This window comes from Felis catus, chromosome C1, assembly GCF_018350175.1.
Source record: "Felis catus isolate Fca126 chromosome C1, F.catus_Fca126_mat1.0, whole genome shotgun sequence".
Classification (NCBI taxonomy): domain Eukaryota; kingdom Metazoa; phylum Chordata; class Mammalia; order Carnivora; family Felidae; genus Felis; species Felis catus.
The window spans coordinates 193,875,337-193,891,828 of NC_058375.1; positions in this window are offsets into that span (position 1 = coordinate 193,875,337).

The following is a 16,492-nucleotide window of genomic DNA, read 5'->3' on the forward strand; positions in this document are numbered from 1 at the left end:
TTTTTTTTCATTTGGGGAACAGAACCTACATTGTTGGGTCAAAGTACCTTTTTCATTTTAACCTAAAAGCTGTTATCACCTGTTAAGTCGGCACATTGTGATGTAACAGAGAAGACAAGTGTGTTGGATATGAGTATGTGAGAGATTTGGTAGGCAGGGAGTAGGTTCCATTAATGCAGCAACTATCATTTCATTTGTAATTAAAAATACAAATGTCAAATACTAGTGAAAAAAATGAATTTGTAGGGGAGAAGATATGAATTGGAAGCTGTCTTATCTACTGCTGATTGGCACCTGAAGAGAGATGCCAAAACCAAAGTAAGTTAGGTTGCATCTTCTGAATTCTTTACATTAGATTCTTAACATAAAGGATAGGACATTTTCTAGACCCTGTGACCACTGTTAACTCTATAACACAAGAATTATGGTTGAAATTAAATATTTACCCTCACTCATACTTCAGATTTATATTTGAGATAAACATCATGAAATCAGAGATTCTGAGGCAGATCCAGCATAGAGAAAAATACTCATTTTTTTCCTTAACTTATTGACATTTAATTTATTTACTATGAAATATAAGCATAGCCTTTGATGGATTTTGGCAAACATACATGCTCATCTAAAACAACAACAGTCAAGAATAGGGAACATTTCTTTTTTTTTTTTTTAATTTTATTTATTTATTTATTTATTTATTTATTTATTTATTTATTTAATATATGAAATTTATTGTCAAATTGGTTTCCATACAGCACCCAGTGCTCATCCCAACAGGTACCCTCCTCAATACCCATTGGCCACCCACCTCTCCCTCCCAGCCCGTATCAGCCCTCAGTTTGTTCTCAGTTTTTAAGAGTCTCTTATGCTTTGGCTCTCTCCCACTCTAACCTCTTTTTTTTTTTTCCTTCCCCTCCCCCATGGGTTCCTGTTAAGTTTCTCAGGATCCACATAAGAGTGAACACATATGGTATCTGTCTTTCTCTGTATGGCTTATTTCACTTAGCATAACACTCTCCAGTTCCATCCATGTTGCTACAAAGGGCCATATTTCATTCTTTCTCATTGCCACGTAGTACTCCATTGTGTATATAAACCACAATTTCTTAATCCATTCATCAGTTGATGGACATTTAGTCTCTTTCCATAATTTGGCTATTGTTAAGAGTGCTGCTATAAACATTGGGGAGCAAGTGCCCCTATGCATCAGTACTCCTGTATCCCTTGGGTAAATTCCTAGCAGTGCTACTGCTGGGTCATAGGATAGGTCTATTTTTAATTTTTTGAGGAACCTCCACACTGTTTTCCAGAGCGGCTGCACCAGTTTGCGTTCCCACCAACAGTGCAAGAGGGTTAAGAATAGGGAACATTTCGGGGCGCCTGGGTGGCTTGGTCGGTTAAGTGTCCGACTTCGGCTCAGGTCATGATCTCACTGTCCGTGAGTTAGAGCCCCGCAGCGGGCTCTGTGCTGACAGCTCAGAGCCTGGAGCCTGCTTCAGATTCTGTGTCTCCCTCTCTCTCTGCTCCTCCCCTGTTCATGCTCTCTCTGTGTCTCAAAAATAAATAAAACGTTAAAAAAAATTAAAAGCAAAAAAAAAAAAAAAAGAAAAAAAAGAATAGGGAACATTTCTACCACCATAGAAAGTCCCCGTGCCCCTTTCCAGTCAATATCCCCTTCTCTCTGACCTCAGGAATCATTTTTTGGATTTCTATCACTATAGATCAATTTTGCCTATTCTAAACATCATATAAATGGAATCATTATGCATTATTTTGTGGCTGGCTTCTTTTGCTTAATATAATATTGAGCAATTCACCCATGTTGTGCATTTCGGTGATTCATTCTGTTTCGTTGCTGAGAAATACTCCAGCAATATATGTGGTACATATGAATATACCACAATTTATTTATTTTCCTGTGGTTGAAAATTTTAGGTTGTTCCAATTTTAGCCATTGTGAATACAGTGGGGTTGTGACTTTGTTAAATTGCCATGTGTTAAGTAGAGCCCCAGGGTGTGAAAGGGTGAGCCAGGTTTCACCAGACAACAGCAAGGGAAAGTGAAATAGAGTGTATTACTCACAGGAAGGGAAGGAGGTACACAGGCAAGCCATTCGGGGAGATCAAGGCAGGGTCCAGGGAGAGAGAGCAGGGCAGAACCTGGGCCCCATGTCTTCATTGGTGTCTTGAGGGTGAAGTGCTTTAGAGTTCCCAAGCTAAGGCAGAATTTGACAATTTAAAACAGTAAGCGGGATTTTGGTAAGCTTTGGGTGGGGTGGAGTGGGGTGTCTCTTCTAAGGGAAGGGCATTGACAAGGGTCATTGAGGTAGTTGTATCAGGAACTTATATTTACTTGTGACCCTGCAGGCTGTTCCCTAGGTCATGCACCTCCTGGAGGGGCTAGCAGCCAGTTCAAAGCTCCTGCATGGTTCCTTGGCCACAGGAAATAGATGAAATGGATGCGGAATAGATGAAATGGATGAAATAGCAGCAATATTATGTAGTTCAGCTAAACTCCCAACAAATGGCTACTAGTATCTTTGGACAATTCATTTTGAGAATAGGTTTAATTATACAAGAAAATGACAAGTAATTTTCAAAAGTCAAGTTTGTCATTTTTCGTCTTACAAATGATATAAGAGATCCATTTGTTCTACAGGCTCACCATTTGGTATTTCCAGTCTTTCTAACAGCAGCAACTCTAGTGCATATGTAGTGATATCTCAGTGTGGTTCTAATTTGCATTTTATTGATGACTAATTCCATTGAGCAACTGTATATGTGCAAAACAGCCAATCTGATTATCTTCTTTTGTGAAATATCTCTTTTATACATTCCATAAATAGAGTTGTTAAAATTCTTAATTTTGATGAAGTCTACTTTATCAATTTTTCTTTTATGGGTATGCTTTCTGTGGCCTAGGAAATTTTTGCTTGCTTCAAGGTTACAAAAATATTCTCCTGTTTCTTTTATGAGCTTTACAGTGTTGACTTATGTTTAGGTCTATGATCCATGTCAAAATAATTTTTGTGTATCATGTGGGGTAGGATTGAGCTTTTATTTTTCTTTCTAAAACAAGGATTTGAAGTCATTCCTGCACCATTTGTTGAAAAGGTTTTTCTTTTTCTTTACTCATTGAATTGCATAGTAACATTGCTGATAATTTATTTTACACTGTTGAGAATATATTGATCAAATATGAGTGTGTCTGTGGTTCCACTGATCTATTTGTCTATCTTTACACTAATACCTCACTGATTTAACTTTATCGTAAATGTGAAATTCTGATAATATAGGCATTCCAACTTTGATCTCTCTTTTAAAGATTGTTTTGCTATTGTAGGTCATTTTAATTTCAGTATAAATCATGTAATCAACTTTTCAACTTCTACCAAGAAATCTGTTGAGATTTTCTTTTCTTTTTGTCTTTTTAAATGATTATTTATTTATTTTGGGAGAGAGAGTGTGAGTAGAGGAGGGGCAGAAAGAGAGGGAGAGAGAGAAGATACCAAGCAGGCTTCCTGCTGTTAGCACGGGAGCCCGATGTGGGGCTCAAACTCAGGAACGGTGAGATTATGATTTTAACAAAAACCAAGAGTTGAACACTAACTGACTGAGCCACCCAGGTGTCCCTGTTGAGACTTTCTTTGAGGAGGTATTTGCATATTGTTATCTTAACGATATTAAGTCTTGTCATATATGAACATAGTTTAGCGTTCCATTTAATTAGATCTGTATTTTCTCTCAACAATGTTTTATAGTTTTCAATATGGTAGTCTTTCATATTTTTTTAAATTTCTTCCTAAGATTTTATATTTTTGCTTACTAATGAAAATTAGTTCCTCATTTTTATTTCATTTTATAATCGTTTCTAATGTACAATTTTTTTTTAATCCTGAATCCTACAACTGTTTTAAGTAACTTTTAGTTTTATTAGATATTCTAGGAATTTCTATTGATGCAACTATGATATCTGCAAATAGAGACTGTTTTACTTTTTTGTTTCTAAGTTTTATGCCTTTTTTTTCTTTCTTCTTTGTACTATATTTCACTGGCTAGTGAAATATTGCACAGAGATTTGGAAGGGGAGTATTCATTAATTCACTATGCTGTTAGCTACACATTTTTATGGCTGACTCATATCAGAATGAGTTTTTTTCTGTCCTTAGCTTGCTGAGAATTTTTTTCATGATTAGTTTGAATTGTTTCAAATGCTTTTTCCACATTTCTTGAGATAATCACATGGTTCTCTCTCTCTCTCTCTTTTTATATCACGGTGAATTATACTGATTTTATTTGAAATGATAGACCTTGCATTACAGAGATAAACTCCACTTGGTCATGATGTATTATCCTTTTCATATATTGCTAGATTTAATTTGCTAATATTTGATCAAGGACTGTTGTATTCATGAAGTTTATTCTGTTAGTTTATACTTGCCTCATTGAACAGGTCAAGAAGTATAATTTCTCTGCTTTCTAAAGGAATATTTTTGCATATTTGATATTATTTCCCCCTTAATTATTTGATAGATTTCACCAATGAAATTATCTGGGTTTGGAGTTCCCTTGGTGTGAAGGTTTTGGTTATGAATTCAACTTCCTAAGAGCCATTCAGACTTTCTATTTCTTTTTTTTTTTTTTAGTAACTTGTGCTTATGAAGGACTTTGTCCATTTCTTCCAGTTTTAAGTGAATTGTCATCAAGTATTATAACATTCTTTTATTATTCTTTAGATATTTGCAGGATCTTTGTAGTGATACTTCCTCCTTTTTCCCTATACTGGTTATTTTCTGTAAGATTTGGTGTCAGGGCCTATGATGTGGTTGATCCTTTAAAAACAGCATTCTTTCTGTGGCCTTTCCATTGCAAAGCATCAGAAGGCCCCCTCTGGATCTGCCCCTACCTAGGTGGGCCTGATAGAATTGCTATAAAATGAGTGAACTGCAAATATTAACCAGCATGTAACAACATAAGCTAAAGGGGTACCTGGAGGACTGGGCATTTTTGTTGATTAATTCAGGGGGCATAAGGTTGAGAAAGGGAGATATTATGGGCTTGAGGACACTTTCTCAGGACACAGTACTGAATACCTAGCAAACATCCCAGTAGATGGTTCCAACTTGCTGCCCCTGGGGGCCTGGAGATAGTAATGGCTCATCCAAAGTGATGTTGCAATGCTTAAATTCCTGTGGGAGAAAGTGATGAAGAGACTAAAAGGGCCAGGGAAGTGAGAATGCTGAAGTGGATAAATTATGTGAGAACAAAGGACATATTCAAGTGTTACATTTCCCAGAAGACATCCATTTGCACTGGTAAGAGAGTCACCAGCATGTTCAGTTGTAGCTGGTTAGGCCAGCACTGTTGGTCTGAGAAGATTCATGGGGTTTGGTTTGTTAATGGAAAGGAGTATGAAGAGAGGACGCAGTTAATGGCTCTTAACCACCCAATGCAAGGTGTTTTCATCATTGCAATGACCAGCAAGATCAATGGCCTTTACCTTCAGAGGAACATGGAGATGGTAAATGGAACATGGCCTTCCTAGAAGAAATAGATGGACAGTTAACAAGAGTACTGCTTAATGTGCACGATCAAAAGAAAAACAGAAGGGAGCTGTGAGGTTACTGTTAATGGATAAAACAGAGCCAAAGGATATTAATCAATATCCTTACAATGTGTCCCTTTCATCATATTACTAACCATGTGAGCCCCTCATGATATTTCATTAGATGTTTGATGTGGGAGATGCAGGAGAGAAGCATCAAAGGGAAGGGCTGGAGAAGGTGCAAGGCCTTAGGACATGTTTGCATAGCTGAATGCGGCTGCAGCTCCTAAGGAATGCCTAGAGCCATTAACATTGTCCAAGACCAGATTCTCCTTCACACCTGACCCTTCCTAGTGATATAGAAACCAGTTAACTCAAAATTCAACCTTGAAAAGCTAAACCATTAGATTGATTAACATACTTGCTTAACTGACTTTATGTACATAGTCTTTAGCAATTATCCTAATAAAAAGAAACTTCATTCTGGAGCTCATTCCTACTTGAGTATGAGGACCTTCACTTAACTGCACTTTGTTTGCAGACTCATCTTTTGCGACTCCGGCCATACTCCCTGCTACAGTTATGCCTTTATTTATCCAGGTTTCTCCCATTTCATCAGTCAGTTGGCTCTTAAGCATATTGAAATTTAATTAATAAACAATTCACTTCAGTTTTTCCTGTGAAACTGTTCTCAAGTCTTTGAATCACAAAGCTCTGATGCTTATTAATTTAAGTTTTCATTGTACTGACAACCACAGTTTTTAATTCTGCACTTACATACCGGGTAGCAATTGGCTCTTGTTTACTACTGGGAATACAGTGGTAACGGAAATTTCCAAGTCTGCATATGTTTTGATACGTGGCTCTTACCACTGTCTGTCTCATTTCTTTATATTTATTTATTATGAATAAAATTATAATATCTATGCCAAGATAGCAAGCATGGTTCTATCCAAAGGATTTATTTTTATTTCACTCTGCTGCACTTTTCAAAATCTCTGGGATAGCAGGACAATAACAAGAATGATTTTCTCCTTTTTTATCTTCTTGATCCTTCTTTATTTGCCATTGTACTCAGGTACTTTTTGCTTTGTCATTTTAAGAGTTGAATAACTTTGGCTTTGGCCTTGGGTAACGATTTTTATATATTGATTACTTAATTTATTGGATTTAATGTTGCTTAACAAGTTTCTATTTTATAGCTAACACAAGTGAGTGCTTAAGGCAGAATTGTTGCTAATCCTCCTTTCAAGACCATTTCTTTTTTTTTTTTTAGTTTTATTAAAAATTTTTTTTGAGACATTGAGACAGAGCATAAGCAGGGGAGGAGCCTAGAGAGAGGGAGACACAGAACCTGAAGCAGGCTCCAGGCTCTGACCTGTCAGCACAGAACCCAATGCACTGCTCAAACTCACAAACTATGAGATTGTGACCTGAGTGGAAGTCAGACACTTAACCAACTGAGCCACCCAGGCGGGATTTCCTTTTTTATTCCACATTTAATTATTAAAAAATACTAAGATATTTATGTTAAGATGGTTATTTTTCCCCAGCAGAGAAAGTATTTGCATTTGAAAGTAGCCATTAATATGAAACACTTTTGATGTTAAGGAAGCCTTGTCATGGGGCACCTGGGTGGCTCAGTAGGTTAAGCACTCAACTTTTGGTTTCAGCTCAGGTCATAATCTCACAGTTCATGGTTTCAGTTCCTGTGTCAGGCTCTGTGCTGATAACTGTGGAGACTTCCTGGGATTCTCTGTCTCCCTCTCTCTCTGCCCCTCCCTGTTCATATTCTCTCTCAAAATAAATAAACATTAAAAAAAAAAAAGGAATCCATGTCATTTAAAGCAGAATAATTCTACTTAACTCTGTGGAAAGTAAATTCTCTTCTATTTTTATCTTCAACCTTCCAAATCTGTGTATCCAACATATAAAATAGGTTCCGTCCCAACCCTCCCATCCAACGTCATCAACCACCAAGTTGAACGATGTGAAGTAACATAAAATTGAACAAGTGGCCTGTCAGCTGAAGGCAGTCATTCTTGTCAACACTGAGCAGAACACTTCTACAGAATAACAAACTCAATTTGCTATAGGGTACATATAGTAGATAGATAAGACGAAGGGGAAGGAAATGACCATATTAAGAAAGAAAGCCATATGTAAAACTAGTAATGACTTTTCCATTGAATTGGTAATTTCTGATTTATCACAGACACGTGGCTGAGCAGTACTATTCCAGCTTTCTCTTCAGTCTGAATTTCTGGAAAGAGAAAATAATGGATGATTCACAGTTATATTTCAGATTGTATTAATAATCCTCATCTGCAAGTGATCAAAACCTAATTTAAATCAGCTTAAGCAAAGAAAGGGATTTATTAACTCATATAAATGGAAACCCCAAAGGAGGCAGCTATTCAGATGTGGCTGGATCTTAGTGTTCAAACAATGTCATCAAGTCTTTATGTCTTCATCTTTCAGCTGTTCTTCGTCTGTATTGATGTCATTTTCAGACAGGCACTCCCATGGTGGAAAAGGAGTCTCTCACAGCTCCAGGCTCTTACATTTACTGTTTAGTAACATGGGAAGGGAAAGAGCTTCTACTCTGCTAGCTCTGACGGAAAATGCAAAACAAGATTCTATTTGATCTGGATTGGGTCATGTGGGCAGAAGAACAGAGGTCAGACTACCCTGCCTGCTCAAAATACCCTCATGAAATAAAGAGTATGTTACCAAAAAAATGGAAAAGGAATGTTAGACTGGCAAAGCCGGAGGTCTCTACAAACGCCCACTTCTCCTACCCTTGAACTATCCCTCCTTTCCCGGTGGGTGAAACGTTACCTTACGATCTGTAAATTGGGAGAGCACATTTTGCATAACTGGTGCTACAGCAGCCAGTTCCAGCCTTAAGGAAAGGTAGAAAAAGAGTTGTTGCCCTAGGTGGAGAGCAGAGAGGCTGGAGCTTCTTTGTACTCTCTGTGCATCTATAACAATCTCTGTATATACTTCTACCCCATTGTATTCAGATTTCTGCTGACCCATATGTCTTCTTCACTATGCCAAGAATGTTTCCAAAGTAGGGAATCTGGCTATTCATCTACGTATCATGGGTGTTTAGCCCAGCCTCTGACAGTAGGTTCTGATATGCTTGTTGAATAAATATATAAATGCCAAAATAAATAATTTTTAAAAAGGCAAATTTTTTTTATTTTTATTTTTGTGTATATAAAAGAGGATTCTATTTATATAACATTCTAGGAAATTCCGACTAACACATACCAATGCAAATTTTATTTTAATTACCATCAGTGTCATGACTAAAATGGGAGAAAGAGGCCTGTCAGTCTTATTTCAGAATTTATGAATCCAATATTTTAGTACCAAAGATTTCATTCTTATTGTTGTAAATGAGAATAGAAAGCCCTTAAATTTGTATGGTACTTCACGTTTTTTTCAAGGAACCTTTACTACCATTAGCTTTTTTGGTCTGAAACAATTAGTTTCTTTATCTTTGATTTTCTGTAGTTTGAAAATGACATACCTAGGCACAGTGGTGTTTGTTTGTTTGTTTGTTTGTTTGTTTGTTTTGTATTTTTCCTGCTTGGTATTCTCTGAGCTTCCTGGATCTGTGGTTTGGTGTCTGACATTGGGGAAATTCTCAGTCATTATTGTTTCAAATATTTCTTCCGTTCCTTTCTCTCTTTCTTCTCCTTCTGGTATTCTCATTATGTATATATTATGCCTTTTGTAGTTGCCCCACAGTCCTTGGATATTCTGTTCTGGTTTTTTTTTTCTTTTTTTCTCAGTCTTTGATCTCTGCTTTTTGGATTTTCAAGAATTCAATTAGTGTATCCTGTAGTTCAGAGATTCTTTCCTTAGCTGTGTCCAGTCTACTAATAAGCCCATCAAAGGCATTTTTCATTTCTGTTACAGTATATTTTTATTCTTAGCATTTCTTTTTGGTTCTTTCTTAGGATTTCCATCTCTCTGCTTACATTATTTATCTGTTCTTATATGCTGTTTCTTTTATCCATTAAAGCCCTTGGCATATTAATTAAAGTTGTTTTAAATTCCTAATCTGATAATTCCAACATCTCTGCCTGGTCTGGTTTTGATGCGTGCTCTCTTTAATATTTTGTTTTTCCTTTTAGTATGCCTTGTTATTTTTCTTTATAGCCAGGCATGATGTACTGGGTAAAAAGAACTGCTGGGGCCCTTAGTAGGTTAAGCATCAGACTGTTGATCACAGCTCAGGTCTGGATCTCAGGGTCTTGAGTTGAAACCCCACATTGGGTTCTGCATTGGGTGTGAGGCTTACTTTAAACAAACAAACAAACAAACAAACAAACAAACAAACAAACAAACACTGTTGCAAATAGGCCCTTAGTGATATGGTGGTAAGGTGTGCGGGGAGGGGAAGTGTTCTACAGTAGGTCTCAGTTGTTTAGTGAGCCTAAGCTTCTGAACCGTGAACTTCACAAGTGTTTCTCAGTTTTTTTCCTCCCTGGTTAGGTGGGACAGGATGGGTAGGGTGGGTTGAAGTTTGGTACTTCTCTTTCCCCAAGTCAGCTAGGCTCTGATCATACCTCCTGCAGATTAGGCTTTGGTTAGCTAGTTTCCCCTGAGGGCAGGCCCTGTTAAGAACAGAGTGCTTGCTCTGGCATATTTCAAAATTTTTCCTTATTCCCTCTTATTGCCAGAAGACCTAAGGCATTTTTCTCCAGTTAAAAACTGTGGGAACCTGGCTGAACTCCTGGAGGTAAATCTCACAGTATTGTAGGGCACCCCCTACAACTGGGTCTCCCTGGACTTTATAACTCTCAGAATTGTCTGCACTGAGCCTCCAGTATTTTGCCAATTATGAGTCAGGTTTTCTTTCTTCCTCTAGCTCTGGTTTCTGTGACAGTTTTTACTTGTAAGTCTCTGCTCCAGTGAGCTGTGACTTGTGGTATTCACCTGTCTTTCCAGTTTTGGAGGCAGTGGTTTGCCTTGCATCCCTCTCCGCACCCCCTTCTCTTATAGATCCAAGAAGAGTTATTGAATTTTCAGTCTGTTCAGCTTTTGCTTGTTGTTAGGACAATATGGTAATTTCTAAGCTCCTTACGTGTGGAACCAAAAACCAGAAGTCCAATAAGTTTCTCAGAGCAGTTGTTCTAATTTTTATATTGCAGATGAGGTACAGTGAATTTAAGACAGATTACTGTGGGTGCACAGCTAATAAGTATTTAAGCCAGTAGAAAAGCTAAATATTCTTGTTCTATAATGGATTGGGTTTGTCCCGTTGTTCTTCTCCATTATGGGTAGTATATTGCAGCATGAGATCCCAGGACATCTGAAAATAAATAAAAGCCCTGAAAAGTAGGAAAATGTGAAAAAGGGGATGCGTGAAGTCAGCAAAGTTACAATGCCATTGATTCATGCTCTATATTAAGAAAACACACACACACACACACACACACACACACACACACACACATTTCCTAGACTGAAGACAAAAGTTTAATCAGTCATTCATAGAAACATAGATCAAGATTTTCCTTGGAAAAGTATATTGAGAGCTTTTCACATTGTTGTGGTCCAGAAATCAAGTGACCATAATGTAGAAAAAAAGAATACAAAAAGAAAGATGACTAGGATGCAGAGACCCTAACCATTCCAGAATACATGACACGTAGAGTTGTTATTAACAACTTAAAGGCTCAGTTTGGGCTTGAACAACACTAATATCAAGATTATTCAAACAGAATATCTTTATATGAGCACTTCACTCATATTAATAGTAAAAATATAAAGGTCAAATACTGCTCATCTCAAGGTATGATCTTTGCTGGTCACTGGAGATTTAAATAATCACAGAAATGAGTGCAAACTACAATGGGCAAATTTGGGCATGAGCAATGGAAGCATAGCTCAAAGGTGGCAATGCTGAGCATTTTTAATGGTGCTGCCTGACGAGCATTCCTCTTCTCTATTTAAAAGATGGAATGAGTATGTAAATAGCTTGGCAAAAAAGCCTTTCACAAATAGAATCTGACCAGGGTGTCCAGGATCTGTCCTAGCCCCATCTCTCACTTTGTGAAGTAGGACTCAGGGCTACTGACAAACAATAGTCAATAAGGATCTCTGTGGTGATGGATGGTGGCTTAATAGATCTTGGTGAGCAGGATTCTTTAATCCTGAGTATGTGTATAAGATCCAGGGGACAAATGGATACCTCAAACTGGACAAAAATGTTGTCTGCATGAACTTGGAGATATTGAAAGGGAGGAAATAGAGCTTTCTTTATAATATCGAAGACATTTTTGGCAAAAAGCTTAAGAAGCACTGTAGTGGATTTTCACTGACTGTCCTCATAACACCTCTTGCAATGTAATTACTCTAAATCTCACATGCTTCACCTGTAACATTACTATTAATCATTTCTATCTCCCATTTCCCCAAAGCCATGCCTAATATTACATATATTAATTTCAACATTAAATATTACATTACATTCTAAAACTATTTTTTCTATATGAATGAGTTTGCATTTATGTAGTCTGACATGCATTCTAATATTTCCTGGACTATTTGAATAATGTCCAGTTTTCATATAATTACTTTCTCTCTTTTTTGCCATTACTCCCAAAGGTACTCAGGTTGCTATTTAAATTCCAGATATCCAGGAGAAAGACTAAATGGAGACAATGACTGTAGTTTTTCTCCCTTTTAATGTCTTTTCATTTGGGACACATGCATTCTCAACATTGACAACCAGCTGCCATGTGTAACTGAGATAAGGGCTTTCTTTGATCACCCCCCAGCCTGAAGCCCTATCTCCTTGGGAACACTGACACTCTTAAATCTTTGCCAGTTGATAACTGATCGCTTTCTGCTGTTCCCCATGACATATGTTTTCTTTCATTATCATCTTTTTTATTTTGTCTTATTTGCTGCATAACATTTTCACACATGCATATCTTTTTTTCTCCTCATAAGTTACACACTATTAAAATGAAAGAATCATAACTCTTCCTACATTGTATGTTTCCTAGTTCTTAATATAATGGATACCAGGCATTTTATTTATCAAGTAAAATATATCAATGTTCTCATGCCCTATAATCTTTGCATCCATTAAATTGATCACTTCTTCCTCAACTCTCCTTAAGAAAAGAATTAGTGAGAATTTGGTTAGAATTTTAGGATTTGGTTCCATATCTACTATAAGCCATAGGTCAAAGCCTACAGGTTAGCAATTTCACGTTTCTTTCTCACTGCTATCTTTAAAAAATTTTTTTGTTAACGTTTATTCATTTTTGAGAGACAGAGTGTGAGTGGGGGAGGGGCAGAGAGAGAGGGAGACATAGAAGCTGAAGCAGGCTCCAGGTTCTGAGCTGACAGCACAGAGCTTGATGTGAGGCTTGAACTCACCAACCATGAGATTATGAACTGAGCTGAAGTTGGATGTTTAACCTACTGAGCCACCCAGGCTCCCCTTACTACTATCTTTTAAATAGCGAGTCTCAAATTCAAATGCCTACAGAGGCCAAGCAGATGACCTGTCTGTGTATTTATGATGAAGCTTTTAATAATTCCCAGGATACTCAATGCTATCATAAAACAAAGGAGCTAGAAAAATGAACATCGCTGATGCTGTACTATGTATGTGTAGGAATTAGATAAAATGTTCTTTGAAGAGAGAAGAATAGCTCATTAGTGGCCTCAATTAGGTCAGCCTATTAATCTCACAGAGTGGCAGTTCCACAGCTGAAGCCAAATGAAAGAACCTTCAGAGACATTCACAGGAATCCAGGAGTCCAGAGGTCCTGTGTTATCATCAGATGTTTTCTGGTCCATTAAACAATCACTGTGACCTCAGGGGTGCACCAGGGAGAAAAGTAATAGCAGGGAGACAATAAAATTGCCTAATTGGGTATTCATGATGACAGTTGAGATCCTCCTCCAGGCACAAAAAACACAAAAATGTGGTTGAATCAGTCAGTAACAAAGGGAGAGAAAACAGAAGGGTAAATGTTCAACACATAGGTAAGCTATACACAAAGGAGGCCGGATTGGCATGGGAGAAATTAAAGGAAGATTTGGAGAACCGTGCAGATCTTCATAGCTCTTTAGGAACATATTCTATTCTCTAAAAAGGATCAAGATAGTTTAAAATCAAAGAATGGGGGCACCTGGGTGACCCAGTCGGTTGGGCGTCCGACTTCAGCCAGGTCACGATCTCGCGGTCCGTGAGTGGAACTCAGATTTGTCCAGAATTTAGGCTAAAAGGCCAGGACTTTATACCCATACAGCGATATCACTGAATGTGGTTGTCCCCAAGAAGCAAATGCAGTCCTTGGAGGAAGTGCAGCTCTCTTCAGGTGAGAGCCATCACTGGAAGAGGCTATTTAGCTGTGAGCATTGAACTGTCAACACTGACAGCAGGTAGCAGAGTGAGGGCTTCAGTGCTGAAAAGGGAGATCCGAGTGGCACAACACAGTGTTCACTACAAATATCTTGGCTGGAGTTGACTTGTATCACTTCTGCTCACATTGCAGTAGAGAGATCTAGTCACATGTCCCCAACAAGCTCTGAGGAGTTGGGGGAGTGCTGTCTACAACAGTGCTGCTCAAAGTAAACTGTTCTACAAATCCTTGAGACTTAAATGAAAATATAAACCAACACATTACTTCCTTCATTGGGAAAGTTTTTCTGGGGAAAAAATGTTAGCTGAACTTAACGGTGTGCTTAGTGATGTAGTTGATTCATAGTCTGCTCTTAGTTCTTTATTTTTGTTTATTTGTTTATTTTGAGAGAGAGAGAGAGTGCATGTGAATGTGTCGGGTAGGGGCAGAGAGAAAGAGAGTACCCCAAGCAGGCTCTATGCTGTCTGTGCAGTGGCCATCTTGGGACTTGATCTCATGAATGATCATGACCTGAACTGAAATCTAGAGTCAGTAGGTTAATTGACTGAACCACCCAGGTGCCCCTGGTCTTATCTCTTCACAGCATTATGAGTTATAGAGTTCATAGAACAGTGCCAAGCACCACACACTGAGGAGCATAGGACTAGCTGTGTGCCCAGTAAGAGGAGAAGGCATGGATATAGTGAGTGCTACTGATCTCTACCACTTCCTGGTATGTCTGCCAGCTAGCTTCTGCCTGTACCATTCTGCTCTGTCCCCCATCTTGATTGAGTCTCCTTGTGTCTCAATTAATTTTATAATCTGAGATCACCAGTTGTCTCTTCTCTTCTCTTTGCTGATGTTACATTGACTTTCAGCTGCTGGTGAGATGCTACTCTTGCTGTTCCTTATTTCCTAACTCCACAACACAGGAGGTGCTGTGAACTTTGGCGAAAGGACTTATGAAGATTATTCATAGAGCATTGGGACAATGATGCTGGAGGCAGGTATAGGAGATTCTGGAAAATCAGGGGAAGAAAATAAATGTGTATGATTTCATTTTAAATGTTTAAGTTTGTTTTAAAGGCCAACTGTTCCTCAGTCTGCCTTTTCACCTATTTTCAAAAAATAGGTAGTCCTAAGATTCTTTTATTAAGTTCATTGGGATGATCTTGGAAACTGAAATCCAACAAAGTCAGATGATTTTCATGTATAATAGATTTATGCCTCTTAACTATTTGATAGACCCTACTACAGAGAAAACTCTATTGGAGTTTGAATAGTTTCAGGAGGTTGGAGAAAATACAAGAAGAGAATAATTTAGGATTTGGACAAAGAAACCATTTATAAAAGAATGGACAGAATGACACTGAATGGTGTCAACAGATTCTACCAGACAGACCACATGCTTAGATCAATGGTGACTGCAGAATGAAAAGCTCTGACGCTGTCTGATGGGCTGTTATTCAACTAATGTAAGAAAATTTTGTGCACCAAATAATGACAAAGTGGAAAGGATTGAGGTCCTTAAAAGACTGCCCTACATAGTGGTAACCCACTATCAAGAAACACTCACCTAGGTACTACACTATGAAAGAAAAACGTGTTTATTGTCAGACATATTTAGGTGACCTTGGACAACGTCTTCTTAGCTCGACTATCAAACATTCAGTATATTTGATGGTCAGATTCTCAGAGGTGTTAAATTTCTCTCAACTTTATTCCATACATCTTCGTGTCCTAAATAAAAGGTGAATTTTTCTTATTTGACTAAATAATGTCTTTTACATTTTCATTCTAATTTATGCAATTTCATGATAATAAAAATAAGGAGTTTGCCTGTTTGTTTGTTTGTTTGTTTATTTATTTATTTATTTATTTATTTATATTGCTTAGGGACCCTTTAATCTTAACTCCTAACTTGTGACAAATGTTATTTTATTTTATTATTTTATTTTATTTTATTTTATTTTATTTTATTTTATTTATTATTTTTACCTTGCAATGACGAATACTCATCCCAAATTTTGCTACACTGGTGTGTGGCATTATGAAATTTGTGCCCATAAACTTTATAGCTACTTTGGGATAGTTTCTTTTTTCTAAAGAACAAGAGTCTCACATTGTCCAGTTATACTATTGTTTATCACCTATCAGTTCTTCTCTGCAGAAATGAATTCACTGAGATAACTACAGTATGATTATTTCTAATGACCAGACATTTAGAAATGACATTTTAACCTAATGTGGCATAGCTTCTTTTAGAAAAAATCTAAAACATAAAGTTGTAAATATGTTTTGATTCAATTAGTGTTGGCATACAAGGTTCTGATCAAATGGGATGCATTTGAAAAGCTGTAGATTTTCAAACACAAATTCAGACTGCAATTATACATTTTTATCTTTTATCCTCCAAAGAAGCTCCATGAAACAGCAAACCTTCTGTTGCCAGTCACTTCACTTCTGATGAATGGAAAAAGACATACAGCTTCAGAACCAACTATGCTAGTTTAGTTAAAAAATTACTCAGAAAGTATCCTCAAAATTGAATCAGATGACCA